The following is a 14430-nucleotide window of genomic DNA, read 5'->3' on the forward strand; positions in this document are numbered from 1 at the left end:
TATTTCATTTTCCCCCACCCTTATTCAGTCTTGATAACTGATAAAGGACAACAAAGTTGCTTCAGCTAAAGTTGGCTTCATCTTCATTTAAGTGAAATACCCAGCTGGGCTATGCTGAGCATTTCATCTCAGGTACTGATGAATAGGGGCCTGGTTTCCCTATATGAGAAAGAAAACATGAAATTCACACAAACTCCCAAGTAAGTGGTGATGGTATCCTTTTTTTTTCTTTTTCAAGAGATGGAGTCTCGCTGTGTCACCCAGGCTGGAGTGCAATGGCACGATCTTGGCTCACTGCAACCTCCGCCTCCTGGGTTGAAGCAATTCTTCCACCTCAGCCTCCTGAGTAGCTGGGACTGCATGCATGTGCCACCACATCCGGCTAATTTTTGTATTTTTAGTAGAGACGGGGTTTCACCATGTTGGCCAGACTGCTATCAAACTCCTGACCTCAAGTGATCTGCCTGTCTCGGCCTCCCAAAGTGCTGACATTACAGGCGTGAGTCAGTATGCCCGGCTGGTATCCCTTTTTAATGTGCACCCTTTCTCTTATTTGCTTTTTAGTTGGAAGAGGAACCAAATCAGGTGAGGAGAAAATTGCCATTACTAGTCTTGTGTTCTTTTCTCACTCCTACCTCCAAAATACCACTTGCCACTAAACACCCTGCCTTCAATTCACTTGAGAAACTCAACAAGGCAGAGAAGGTACAAAGCAGTAGCAGGTTAAAAAAAGAGTAAAGGAGGGGAAAGTCCAGTTACTGGCATTAGAGAAAGATGAGTTGGAGGGAGTCTTGCCGAGAAGTCATGGAGCATGAGGGACAGGTGAGTACACGTATACCTTAATTGTGTTTCACTTTATTGTGCTTCAAAGATAATGTGTCTTTCACAAATTGAAGGTTTGTGGAAACACTGCGTCAAGCAAGTTTATTGGTGCCTTTTTCCAGCAGCACGTGCTCACTTCATGTCTCTGTGTCACATTTTGGTAATTCTCACAATATTTCATATCCTTTCATTATTATTATATGTGTTATGGTGATCTATGATCAGGGATTTTTGATGTTACTACTTTAATTGTTTTGGAGGTACCACAAACCATGCTATATAAGATGGCAAACTTGACCGATAAATATGGTGTCGTTCCAACTGCTCCACTGGCTGGCTGTTGTCCTATCTCTGTCCCTCTCCTTAGGCCTCCCTATTTCCTGAGACACAACGATATTGAAATTAGACCAATTAAGAACTCTACAATGGCCTCTAAGTGCTCAAGTGAAAGGAAGAGTTGAGCATCTCTCACTTTAAATCAAAAGCAAGAAATGACTAACCTTAGTGAGGAAGTCATGTTGAAAGCCAAGACAGACCAAAACCTAGGCTTCTTGTGCCAAACATTAGCTAAGTTGTGAACACAAAGAAAAAGTTCTTGAGAAAGCTACAAGTGTTACTCCAGTGAATAAACAAATGATAAGAAAGCAAGACAGCCTATTGCTGATATACAGAATGTCTGAGTTGTAAGGAAAGAAGTTCAAACCAGCCACATTCCCTAAGCCAAAGCCTAATTCAGAGTAAGGCCCTAGGTCTCCACAATTCTATGAAGGCCGAGAGAGGTGAGGAAGCTTTAGAAGAAAAGTTGAAAGCTAGCAGAGGGTGGTTCATGAGCTTATGGAAATAAGTTGTCTCCACAACAGAAAAGCACAAGGTGAAGCAGCAAATGTTGATGGAGAAGCTGCAAGTTATCCAAAAGATCGACCTTTGATAACGGCTGAAAGGAGCTACAGTACACAACAGATTTTCAGTATGTACAGCCTTCCATTGGAATAATATTCCATATCAGATTTTCACTGCTAGGGAGAAGTAAATGCCTAGTTTCAAAGGACAGGCTGATTATCTTGTTAGAGAATGCAGCTGGTGACATGAAGTTGAAGCCAATGCTTACTAACCATTCTGAAAATCGTAGGGCCCTTCAGAATGATGCTAAATCTACTCTGCCTATGCTCTACAAAAGGAACAACAAAGCCTGGATGACAGCACATCTGTTTACAGCATAGCATACTAAATAAGACTTCTACTAAGATCTACTCCTCAGAAAAGTTTCCTTTCAAAATATTACTGTTCATTGACAACGGACCTAGTCATCTAAGAGGTCTGTTAGAGATATACAAGGAGATTAATATTGTTTCCATGCCTGCTAACACAATACCCATTCTGCAGCTAACAGATCAAGAACTTTCAACTTTCAAATCATATTATTTAAGAAACAAATTTCCTGGCTGGGCGTCGTGGCTCACACCTATAATCCCAGCACTTTGGGAGGCTGAGGCAGGCAGATCACAAGGTCAGGAGTTTGAGACCAGTCTGGCCAACACAGTGAAACCCCATCTCTACTAAAAATACAAAAATTAGCTGGGCGTGGTGGCGTGTACCTGTAATCCCAGCTACTCGGAAGGCTGAGGCAGGAGAATTGCTTGAACCAGGGTATCAGTGGTTGCAGTGAGCGAAGATCGCACCACTGCACTCGAGCTTGGTAACAAAGCTAGATTCTGTCTCAAAAAAATAAAAAAGGAAGAAATTTCCTAAGGCTATAGCTGCTATAGACTGTGATTCCTCTGATGGATATGGGCAAACTAAATTCAAAATCTTGTGGAAAGGATATATTAATAGCTTAATAGAAGCTATTAAGAACAGCTGTGACTCATGGGAGGGGGTCAAAATATCAACATTAACAAGAGTTTGGAATCCAGTCCTCATGGATGACTCTGTGGGACTCAAGACTTCTGTGGTTATAGAAGGAGCAGGATTGAAATAAAAAACAACAAGACTTCAGTGGAGGAAGTTGTTGCAGATGTGGAGGAAATAGCAAGAGAACTATAATCGGATGGACAGTCTGAAGATGTGACTGAATTGCTGCAATCTCATGATAAAACTTGAACAGATGAGAGGTTGCTTCTTATAGATGAACAAAGAAAGTGGTTTGTTGAGATGAAATCTACTTCTGGTGAAGATGCTGTAAACATTATTGAAATGACAACAAAGGATTTAGAATACCACATCAACTCAGTTGATAGGGCAGCACCAGGGTTTGAGAGGATTGAGTATAATTTTGAAAGAAATTCTACTGTGAGTAAAACGCTAGCATACATCGCATGCTACAACAAAATATTTCCTAAAAGGAAGAGTCAATCAATGAGGCAAACTTCACTGCTGTCCTAAGAAACTGCCAAGCCACCCCAGTGTTCAGCAACCACCACCCTGATCAGTCAGCAGCCATCAAGACAGAGACACGACCTTCCATCAACAAAAATATTATGACTCGCTGAAGGCTCAGATAAATTGTTAGCATTTTTAAAAATCAAGTACTTTAAAATTATGGCATATACATTAGTTTAGATATAATGCTGTTGCACACTTAATAGATTATACTACATTGTAAAATATAACTTCCGTAAACACAGGGAAACCAAAAAATTTGTGACTTGCTTTATTGCAGTAGTCTGGAACCAAACCTGTAGTATCTCTGAGCTATGCCTGCATAAATAAGGAGAGTGTTATATATAAAGACTATACTTTGCAGTACCAGGTGTTACCTATAGGCTTAGCAACTTCTAGACCCTCAGACTCTGAACCTTAAGGAAATGTCAGAAATGACAGAATCATAGAATCCCAGAATGTTAAAAGTTGAAGAGGACCTGAGAGACTACTTAATCACACAGTTCTCAATTTTTTGTGGGTCACAAACCCATCTGAGAATATGATGAAAGTGGCACATCCATTTTCCAGACTCATGTAAGCAGAAATACATACACGATTTCAGGGGGTTCATATTCACAGACATCGAAGCTCATCCAGTGATCCCGAATTTTTAAGACGAACAAACAGAACCAGAGAGGATAAGGTGACAAATCACTTGCCCAAGATTAAATAGTGTCAATGTTCAGGCTGGGATACAGACTTCCCAGGTTACACTAAACATCCTATCATCAAGTCAGTCCTCTGCCACCGTGGCTGTCTTCCGGCATTCCAGAGCAATGCCCCAGTGCTTGGAGAAAGGCTTCTAGATGCTCTGATAGAACTGCATCTGACCACACCCTACTTCACAAATTAGGGTTTATGGTCCATTTAATTTAGGCTTCCACACAGTGGCCTAGGGCCACCTTAGGTATATTACAGTCATTCTGTGGCTGTCTGCTTAGCTGACCTTAGCCACCAGAAGCATTACTTTTGTCTTGGTGTTGCAAGCACATTCTTAAACCAGAGTTGTTTCCAAAGAGTGTTCTTCTCCTCCTATCTTGACAATTCAAATCTCCTTCCCATCCCAAACTCAAATTACTTTTCTTTATCCTCATGAAAAATACCCACCTCTCACTTAAAATTTCCCAATATTCTCAATGATCCTATCTGGTCAAGGGCTTCCCTGCTCTTCAAGTTTCTCATGCCTTTCTTTTGGTTTCTATTGGTTTCAGCTTGCTCATATCAAAGTAACCTTGCATATCACTTAATTTGACCTCACAGACCTTAACTGACATCATAGGCTATCTAGTGTATCTACTGACTAGGACAGCCTCTCATCTAAGGAAATACCACATGACATCCAGCAAACTGCTCAGATAAAAACCACACACGAACAAAACAAAACAAAAAACCCCCCACAGGATTATGGTGCTGAAAAAGGCCTAGGAATCATCCAGTTCAACCCTTCGTTTTATAGATAAGGAAAATGAGACCTAGAGACGTTAGATGTCTTGTCCAAAGTCACAGAGGCAGAATGTACCAGCGTGAAACAGGGATCCAGGTCTTCAACTCCTTTTTAATTTTATTTCACTATACCACCTTATTTCATTTTAGTATATCACCAATTTTACTTCACTATATCACCCTACCTTACTGGAATCTAGTTGTTCCTTTTTCTCCTCTACTATGCATTAGTATCTGTTTGACTAAATATAAAGTGTATACCTCTGGGCACACAGCCATTTAAACAAAGAGGCACACAAAACTCTACATTCTTTACCCAAGGAGGATATCAGAATTACAGCATCACACATTTTAAAGGGGAAAGAAGGCTTACAGATAATCTAAAATGTTAATTCTCAAAATGAAAGTTAAAAATCACAAGCGGATTTTTTTCAGTCTATGCCTATGTAATACATACCCTCCAAACTGGACCTCCTCCCTCCCTGAGAAAATCATGGCTTTATAGAACTATTATTTTATCCTTCACTTGTGCAGGAGGAATGGGAAAGGGGATGAAAAACCAGTGATCTAATCCAACGTCTTCCTTTGGCTGATAAAAAAAAATCTCAAGTTCAGAAAGAGGAAGGGATTTGGCCAAAGTAAACCATTAAGTTAACAGTAACTTTGGAACAAAAATCAAGGTCTCCTGTTTTTCACTTTGTAGTGATTTATACTGTTGGTTTAGGTGTATAAAACAAAGTTTTCTGGAAAGAGCTTCTCATTGCACAGGAACCTTCCTAAGTGCCCAGTTGCCCTTGGCCAGCTTGGTGTCTGCAAAAAAACACGGTAGACATCTCTTAGTCAAATTCTGGATGTGCAGAGTGCAGGGAGAACATGCTTTTCAGGTCTGTAAAGGCTCCATGAAAGGGGAGTTAAGAATCTGATTTCCACAGCTAGGGCACGGACATCAAAGGCATCCAACACAGATAAGCAAACTGCAGCACAGAAAGGCTAATGGACCTAGACAAGGTCACACAGTGTGTAGGTGGAAGGGGTAAAACTAGAATTCAGGGATCCTGATACTCAGACGTGGCAGCCTCTCAAAGATGTGTTCACTGCTTCCTGCTTACGGACATCCCCTCAGTACTCTGAACACAGGCCTCCTTCACTTCACTGGCCGAAACAGCGACTTAACATTAAAATCATGAAATTCGTGACGCCCGGAGTGGGAGACAGTCACAGAAGCTGTCCAGTGCAACACCCTCAGCCATTTGATTGAGGAAACTGGGGCCCAGAGAAGGTTATTTAGGCTGGATTTTGGGGCCAGGCAGAGGAGCAGGCAAACCCCGCAAGCACGGCCTAGAAGGCCAGGAACTACAAATTCAACCCCTGATCTCTCAGGGAGCTCTAGGCCCGAAGGGGGCCAGAGGCCGAGCTTAAGCGGTCGGAAGTTCCAGAACCCCCATCCAGCTACCTCAGCCCTGCCGCACGCACTCCTGGCTTTGCCACCCCGCTCCCGGTCCCCAGGCCCACTCAGCCGCCGCCTCACCTACGCCGACCCTCCGTCTGTTATTGTGGTTGAGAGGGAGGGACGCTACAGACACTTCCCCGGCCCCCACTGCTGAGGCACTTCCGCTTCCGCCGCCGCTCGCACATTTCCTGAGTGTCGTCATCCGGGGCTGGACCATCAACCCGTGTCCATATTATGTGTGTAAAGCAGCATCGAAGCGCGGCAGCCATGTTCAGCGTGGCATTTCGGAAGGCTTAGGAGGTGCTGGTCTTTCACGTCACACTAAAGCCCCATGCCGGAAGCACTGAGTCTGATGCGCCGGAACCAGTTTCCACCGTGTGGTTTGGTCTTGATTTCCACTGGTTCTCTGGGGTCTTGGATACCCTCCGGACCTCGCCTTTGCCATTTGCGGAGTGGATAGGTTCCAATAGAGATTTTCCCAAAATCATTCAACTGAAAATAGGTAACTTTTTTTTTGAGAGGAAGGACGGGGGCGCAGTTAAAGATGTTAATCTTAAGTCATCCCTTCTGTGATTTCGGGACATTGTCTTTGCACGTAAGTAATAGTATTTTACAGTCCAAAGGAATTTCACATGAGTGTCATTAAAAACTCTACACAACTCTGACATGTAGGCAAGGATCAACTTAATCACCTTTTTTGTTGTTTAATGGATAAGGACTTGTCTTCAGAGAGTGTAATTGACTTGCACAATGTCGCACAGATGGACTGAAATTCAGAATTTTACCTTTTACATCCTGTGTTATTGCCCTTATATAGATGTAATTAATATGGGCTGAAATCGCTAGATTTAAATGGATAGAAATACTTCTTAGGAAAGTTAGTGTGCATTAAAGCCATGTAAGATAGGATTTGACAAGATGTAGCACTGACTAGGCTAATCTGCTGGAGAAGAAAAAGCTAAAGAAGGCTTGGGAATCCTGTTTCTTCTTTTCTTGATTGATACCAGACCTACTGGTTTTTCCCCTTTCCCCAGTATGGTTCTGCACCTTAGGTTTTAGGTTTCAGCTTGTCTTAGGCACCCAGAGTTTTAGCTATCCCATTCCACATGTCAAACCATGTATCTGTTTTTTTATTTGGAGCTCTGTTAGGACAAACAAAACAAAACCTCATCATATTTATGTACTATTCATTGTAATCTCAGCTTTCTTGTTACATTCTTCTTGTAATTGAAGACAAAAATGAATTTTTATGCTATTTGCTTCTGTCGGTTTGTTTCCTAGATTATTCTGAAGAATAAATAGGAATTACGAAAGTTTCTAGTGCAGGGCATGGTATATTTAGAAGGCATTCAGTAAGGTTTATTTCAGCACAATTGTCCTGAATTTTTAATTCAATGGAATATGATTTTCATTTTATTAGCATTCCTCCTTTTGTAAAAAGCACAGTAGTGGGGCTGAAATGAATACTCATGAGTAAGAAAGGTTTCCTACCTCAAGTTTGGAAAATTTCACACCACAAATCATTGTAATAAATGTTAAAAGATATTTTCTCACTGCTATGAGTGTTATATATAATAAGATATCAAAACTAGTTTTAACATTTTTCAGGTAGAGCATGTAATATGTATCCCTTCGTCTCTAGGACTTATTTGTACCTTGATGGTACAGGTTTTCATTAAAAATGTCCTGAGTTAATGTTTTTCCTATACAGTGGCAACATCATGGGATCCCTGAGCACTGCAGGAAAGTTTGCCCTACACTAAATGACCTTAAACTACTGTATTGTTTTAATTTTCAATCCCCATTTTTAATTAAATTCTGAAATATCTCTTCTCATTCTTCCATGAGTTCTGGTATCAGCCCCTATTCTTCCTTGAAGTTCCTTAGGTACCTAAACAACAGATAATCCCTTTATTAGAATGATGACTAATACTCAAGAGAAGTTTTGGTTAGGGATAGTGGTTAGAGTTTGTTCAGGACCGGTTCATATGGCTATGGAGCCTGTTCAGTGCACAACTGCAGAAAGTGCTATGCATATCAAGGTTATTCTTACTACCCTTAGACTTGGGGTATATGGAAGAACTCCACTATGAATTCAAATACAGGATTTTTTTGGAGGTAAAAAGAAAAAAAAACAACTGTTGTACCAGTTTTGACTGAGAAATTGTGTATTTAGTAGTCAGGAATGCAGACTTTAGAACCAGAAAGACTTGGTTAAGTGTGAGTTCCTCTGCTTACTGGCAGAGAGACCATGGGCAATCACTTCAGCTCTAAGGCTCAGGTTTGTTAAAATAGACATCATTATGGTATCTACATAACAAGTCACTCCAGAATTTAGTGGCTAAAAATTTTATCTGCCATGATTCTGTAGGCTGGGCAGTCCTAGCTTGCAGTCTCTGGCATTTACAGTCAGATGTCAAACTGGGGCTGTAGTTAATATCAGCCTCTAATAGATGTTACATTGATGACAGTTGAGGCTGGCTGATCTCTAGATGCTCAGTTGGAGCTATTTATCAGAGTGCCTACACTTGGACTTTCCCTCTGATTTGGGTTTCTTATACCATGGTGTTTGGGTTTTGTCAGGGAGAACTTGGAGGTAGAATGGGAAAAAAGGGAGCTATTCCAAGCAAAACAGGAGGAAGCTACAAAACTTCATATGATCTAGCCTCTGCAGTCCCAGAAGTGACTTCCATCACATCTCGTTGGGTCAAAAAAGCCACTAAGATAGCCCAGATTCAAGAGAAGAATGAGTCCACCTCTTAATTGAAGGTGTAGTGAAGACTTTGTGGCCATCTGTAATTTACCACACACTGCCTCATTGTTTTTAATTTTTAAATTTTTGAATGTGTATATATTAGCACAAGCATCAAAAAGCAAGGCTTCTAGTCCCACCAGCCCAGTAATGCATTTGTGCATGAATAATCTCATACCTTATTTTTTAAGAAAATTGTGGCAAAATATATATAACATATTTGTCATTTTAACCACTTTAAGTATACAGTTCACTGCAATTATGCACATTTACATTATTGTGCGAACATCACCACCACCCATCATCATAACTTTTCTATCTTCCCAAACTGAAACTCATTAAACAACAATACCCCATGCTCTCCTCCCTTCAGCTCCTGGCAACCACCATTCTACTTTTTGACTCTATGATTTCGACCACTCTAGGTACTCATATAAGTGGAATCATAACAATATTTGTCATTTTATGTTTGAATTTTTTAACTTAGCATAATATCTTCAAGGTTCATCCATGTTGTAGCATGTATTTAGAATTTAATTCCTTTTTAAGTCTGAATAATATTCCACTGCATATATATTCCACATTTTGTTTATCAATTCATTCTTTATGTTATTTATTTGTGTATTTTTAATTGTGATTAAAAACACATGACATAAAAGTTACCATTTTAATTAAGTATTTCCATTCATTTTTAGTTTTCAGTTAATGCACAATAATTGTACATATTCATGGGATACAGAGTGATATATCAATACAGGTATACAATGTATAATGATCAAAGCAGGCTAATTAGCATATACCTTCACTGCAAACATTTATCATTTCTTTGTGTTGCAAACATTCAAAATCCTCTCTTTTAGCTTCTTGAAAATATACAATAAACTATCGTTAACTATATTCACCCTACCATTAACAGATGAATGAATAAAGAAAATGTGGAACATATATACAAAATATGTATACAAAAGGATGAAATTCTGTCATTGGAGGCAATATGGATGAACCTGGAGGACATTATATTAAGTGAAATAATTCAGGCACAGAAAGATAAACACTGTATGTTTTCACTCTTATGTGGGAGCTGAAAAAATTTTTGAGCCCATTTTTAAGTGCACAGTTCAGTAGCATTAACCATATTCACGTTGTTCAGCAGATCTCTAGAACTTTTTCATTGCAAAACTGATACTCTATATCCATTGAACAAGAGCTCCCCATTTTCTCCTACCCTAGCCCTGGAAACCACAGTTCTACATCCTGTTTCTGAGTTTGACTGCATTAAATACCTCAAAGAAGTAGCTTCATACACTTTGTCTTTTTGTGACTGACTTATTTCACTTCGTTCGAAGTCCTCAAGGTTTTAAGGCTGAATAATATTCCATTGCCTGTGTATATCACATTATCTATTCATCCATCAATGGGCATTTGGGTTGCTTCCACATTTTGGTTATTGTGAATAATGCTAGAATAAACATGAGAGTGAAAATATCATATTGAGATCTTGTTTTCATCTTTTGGCATGTATATGCAGAAGTGGGATTGCTGAATCATAGATAATTCTATTTTTAATTTTTTGAGGAGCCACCATGCTCTCTTCCGTAGCAGTTACACTGTTTTACATTGTCAACAGTGTATAAAGGCTCCCAATTTCTCCACATCCTCACCCTCATTTGTTTCTTGTGAGGTAATGTTTGTAATCCAGATAGAACAGTGCTTGGCGGGCAGTAAACACTCTATAAATGTTAGCTGTTATTATTTCATTGTTCAGAGACCTCTTTTCCTTCCTGCTTCTCGGTTATTTCTAGATAGTTGAAGTTATAAGGGCTGAATTCTTAGCATATGATATTTCTGAAGTTCACTTTCAAAGTGCCCTAAGTTTTCCCATGTTACATAAGAAAATTCTGTGAAAGGATGTTGTATGTAGAGAATTGCAATTTCAAAACCAACACATCGTGGTAGATTAAGAAAAAACAAAAGCAAAAACCTGTATTGAAGACTTTTACACTTTCATAAGCATGAACTCTGAGTGAACATTAAGCAATATTAAACATTAAGGACATTACCGTTCATTTTTAATTTGTGCCATACTACACAAGATCATGTTTATGTGATGAGGAAGTGAAAAGGTTAAGAGTGAAACAGGAAATTCAACAAGCTTATTTTTTAAAAATTACCCTTAAGTGTTATGGTTTGAATGTGTTCCCCAAAGTTCATGTGTTGGAAACTCATATGGTTGGGGTCTGTGTCCCCACCAAAATCTCATGTCAAATTGTAATTCTCAGTGTTGGAGGAGGGGCATGGTGGGAGGTGATTCGATCATGGGAGCAGACTTCCCCCTTGCTGTTCTTATGAAAGTGAGTGAGTGCTTATGAGATTTGGTTGTTTGAAATCATGTAGTACTTCCTCCTTCACTTGCTCTCTCCTGCAGGCCATGTGAAGATGTGCTTGCTTCCCTGTCACCTTCCACCATCATTGTAAGTTTCCTGAGGCCTCCCCAGAAGCAGAAGCCTGTACAGCCCACAGAACTATGACCTGATTAAATCTCTTTTATTTATAAATTACCCAGTCTCAGGTATGTCTTTATGGCAGTGTGAGAATGGACTAATACAGAAACTTAATGCCTAATGGAATAGTGTTGAGAGGTGGAACTTTTAAAAGATGACTAGGTCGTGAGAGCCCTCTCTCATGAATATATCAATGCTGTTATCAGAGGAGTAGGTTCCTGATAAAAGAAGGAGTTTGGAGATTGGCCCTTTCTCTCTCAGGAAATGGGGAGGTATTAGTCACAGGGTACAAACTTGGTTATACAAGATTAGAGATCTAACAACACTGTAGAATGTATTTATAAAATTTGTTAAGAGAATAGATCTTATGTGTTCTACTCACACGTAACATAATGAAAAGACAGGAAGAAACTTTTGGAGGTGATGAATAGGTTTATGGCATAGATTGTGGTGATAGTTTCATAGGTATATATTTATCTTCAGACTCACCAAATTTTGTATATTAAATATATGCAATTTTTGTATGTCAATCATACTTCAATAAAGTGGTTTTTTTTTTTTTTTTTTTTTTTTTTAGAAAAAACTTTCAATGTCTCTTTTTTGCTTAAACTGAGACTTAAATAATGTATATGTAACTTGTTTATCAGACTTCTCAGGTACAATATGTGTTGGTTTCAGCCTACCTTTTCAATCTTATTTCCCTTCACACATAATGTATTTTAGCTGAGCATAGGACTCACTGCTTCCCCTCATATACTGATGAGTCTCCAGCCCTAGGTGAGTGAACAGTTTGCTCCCCTGTAGGCAGAAGGTGGATCAACCTTATTCAGCTATTGCAAGGAAAGAAAAGGAAGTTGCTGGTGAGCTGGGCCCATCTAGGTAAGTATAATACTGGGATGGAAACTGATGGTCCTTATGTTCCACAAGTAACTAGGAGAAAACAATTGTGCTTCTTTTATAAGTTGGTTGTATTTTGAGCCTCACATGGTTCATTCATTCATTCAGCAAGTATTTTCTGAGTGCTTGCTCTAGGGCCAGACACTGTTAGGTACAAAAGAACAATTGTGATGAGAAGTAGATAGGTTTCTATGGGCAGTTTGGTTGAGGAGTTGGGGGACAGAAATCAAATAACCATACTGATAGAGCAGTTTTTCAAAAATAAACAGATGGGGGTAGATACATAGTTAAGTTTTGTCCAACAAAGGAATTAATGAATAAATGAATACATACAATACCCTCGATTTTTCCTTTTAAGCATTTCAGTGGTTTAATAAACCAAACCTTCCTAAATATTTAAATAAAACTCATAACTCTATTAAACATACAAATATGGCAAATGACAACTTCTCAAACAGCCAGTGATCTTTAGTCTTAATAAAATTCTCATTTCTTCAACTTAATATTCTAAGTTTAAGCCAATACTTGATTAAAAAATTTAAAATTTCAATCATAAGACTCATCTAATTCCTTAACATGCTATAGTTTTTGAAAATATGACATTTTACATATTAATTATTCATATACTGTTTCTTAGTGCCAAATAATAATAATAGGTGTGATTTGATCCTCATTTCTTTGCTTAAATTTGACCTTTTGGCATAGACATTTAATCATGTAAGAAAAGCTTCTATTTCCCATATTTGGGGACCACAGTTGTATACTGACTGCGGGGAATGTTTGGCTGGGCTCCAGGATTCTCTTCTTCCCATTCCCAACCCCCGCCCACCCCCCCTTTTTTTTTTTTTTTTTAGCATGAGCTGTAAGGACATGAGACTGGAGTGGCTGCAGCTATTTTTCTTATTTGGTAGATAGAGTTTGTATGGGAGATGATGAAACCAGCATTTAATAAAATCCAGAGACAAGCAGAGGGCAGAGATGGAGACTGAGACTTCTGACAATACCTGAGTCCATGGATAAAGCTGTGCCTGAACTACGACCCACCCTGAATCCTCCTAATTGCATGAGTCTACACATTTCTTGCTTGACCTAAGCTGTTTCATTTAGATTTTCATCTCTCTTAACTGAAAGTGTTCTGACATATTTCATAGGCCGTGTTAGCCATTGTCCTCCTCTATTATTCCAAATCTTCAGAAAACATTTGTTCCCCTAAATAGCCTTGAAAGTGCTTGAGGAGTGAAGTAAGATAGCAGGTGTGCAGTGGCTGTGGAGTCATCTGCACCAAAGTGGGGAGTGAGGCAGCAGCATCCAAAGATGAAATGAGGTGCCAATGGAGAACTTTGCAAAATTAAAGATACAGAGCACATAGTTACCATAAGGACATAGAGGTCCTGGGATTCTCTGCAATTGGGAGGACACCAGTCATCCTGTGGTTTGTGGAATGGAAGATCAAGTCATGTTATTTGGATATAAAAGTGTGGGCACCAGAAGGCTAAGATCTCTAGGTGACATTTTCATGCTTTCTACCAAGATAAAAAGTTTCTGCTGCTGGCAATACCAAAACATATTATAGCGAAAACAGGCAAAACAGTTTACTGCAATAAGGACAGCAGTATAGCCAGGCCTGAGAACAATCTTAGACTCAAAGATAGTATATAGAAAGTATAGTGTTGAAGCATCTGTTGTTTGCTTAACCTGCATTTATTTCTCCTCTGGCAATAGTTCTTCAATATTCCTTTGGGGAACAATTCTTTATCCCCTTCTAGTTCATATAGTAATACCAACTTATCTCTGGCTCCTGTAGGACCTTATAATTTGCTCCATTTCAATGAGAGTTAAGCATGCTTGTAGCTATGACTGGTTCAATAATAAGCCTTTTATTCCAACTAGTGTAATAAGACTCAAACCTTTCGTTAGAAGACTTCTTAGAAAAGGAAGGCTCTGTTCTACTGACGACATTGTAACTGTAAGCTGCCAGGGTCTACCACTGTGGATAGAGGTGGCGTGGGGTGGGGAAAGTCTGCCTGAGAATAAAAACCACACTAGAGAAAGTATGGATGGATCCAAGAACTGGAGAAAGAAATTTCCAGCAGAAATTTTGGAGCCCCTGAATCCAGCTGTTACTAAATTCAGATTCACCTGGA

The 14430-nt window shown here is 39.3% G+C and overlaps 1 protein-coding gene and 1 long non-coding RNA gene across 10 annotated transcripts in view; one reads left to right on the forward strand and one right to left on the reverse strand.

The window, feature by feature from the left end:
* Window positions 1-6313, reverse strand: part of FBXO38 (F-box protein 38) — a 58924-nt gene extending 52611 nt beyond the window's left edge. For 3 of the 4 annotated variants that reach the window (XM_008014908.3, XM_008014907.3, XM_008014906.3), the window contains exon 1: window positions 6215-6313. The gene's annotated coding sequence lies outside the window, so the exon portion shown is untranslated. The remainder of the gene's footprint in view (window positions 1-6214) is intronic. The other variant, XM_008014910.3, reaches the window with a different exon arrangement.
* Window positions 6314-6386: 73 nt separating this feature from the next.
* The window catches only part of LOC103244766 (uncharacterized), a 149924-nt gene continuing 141880 nt past the window's right edge, over window positions 6387-14430 (forward strand). For all 6 annotated transcript variants that reach the window (XR_005243119.2, XR_012090820.1, XR_012090816.1 and 3 more), the window contains exons 1-2: window positions 6387-6731; window positions 11314-11457. This is a non-coding gene — a long non-coding RNA (uncharacterized lncRNA). The remainder of the gene's footprint in view (window positions 6732-11313; window positions 11458-14430) is intronic.

The sequence above is a fragment of the Chlorocebus sabaeus genome, chromosome 23 (genome assembly GCF_047675955.1).
Source record: "Chlorocebus sabaeus isolate Y175 chromosome 23, mChlSab1.0.hap1, whole genome shotgun sequence".
NCBI lineage: Eukaryota > Metazoa > Chordata > Mammalia > Primates > Cercopithecidae > Chlorocebus > Chlorocebus sabaeus.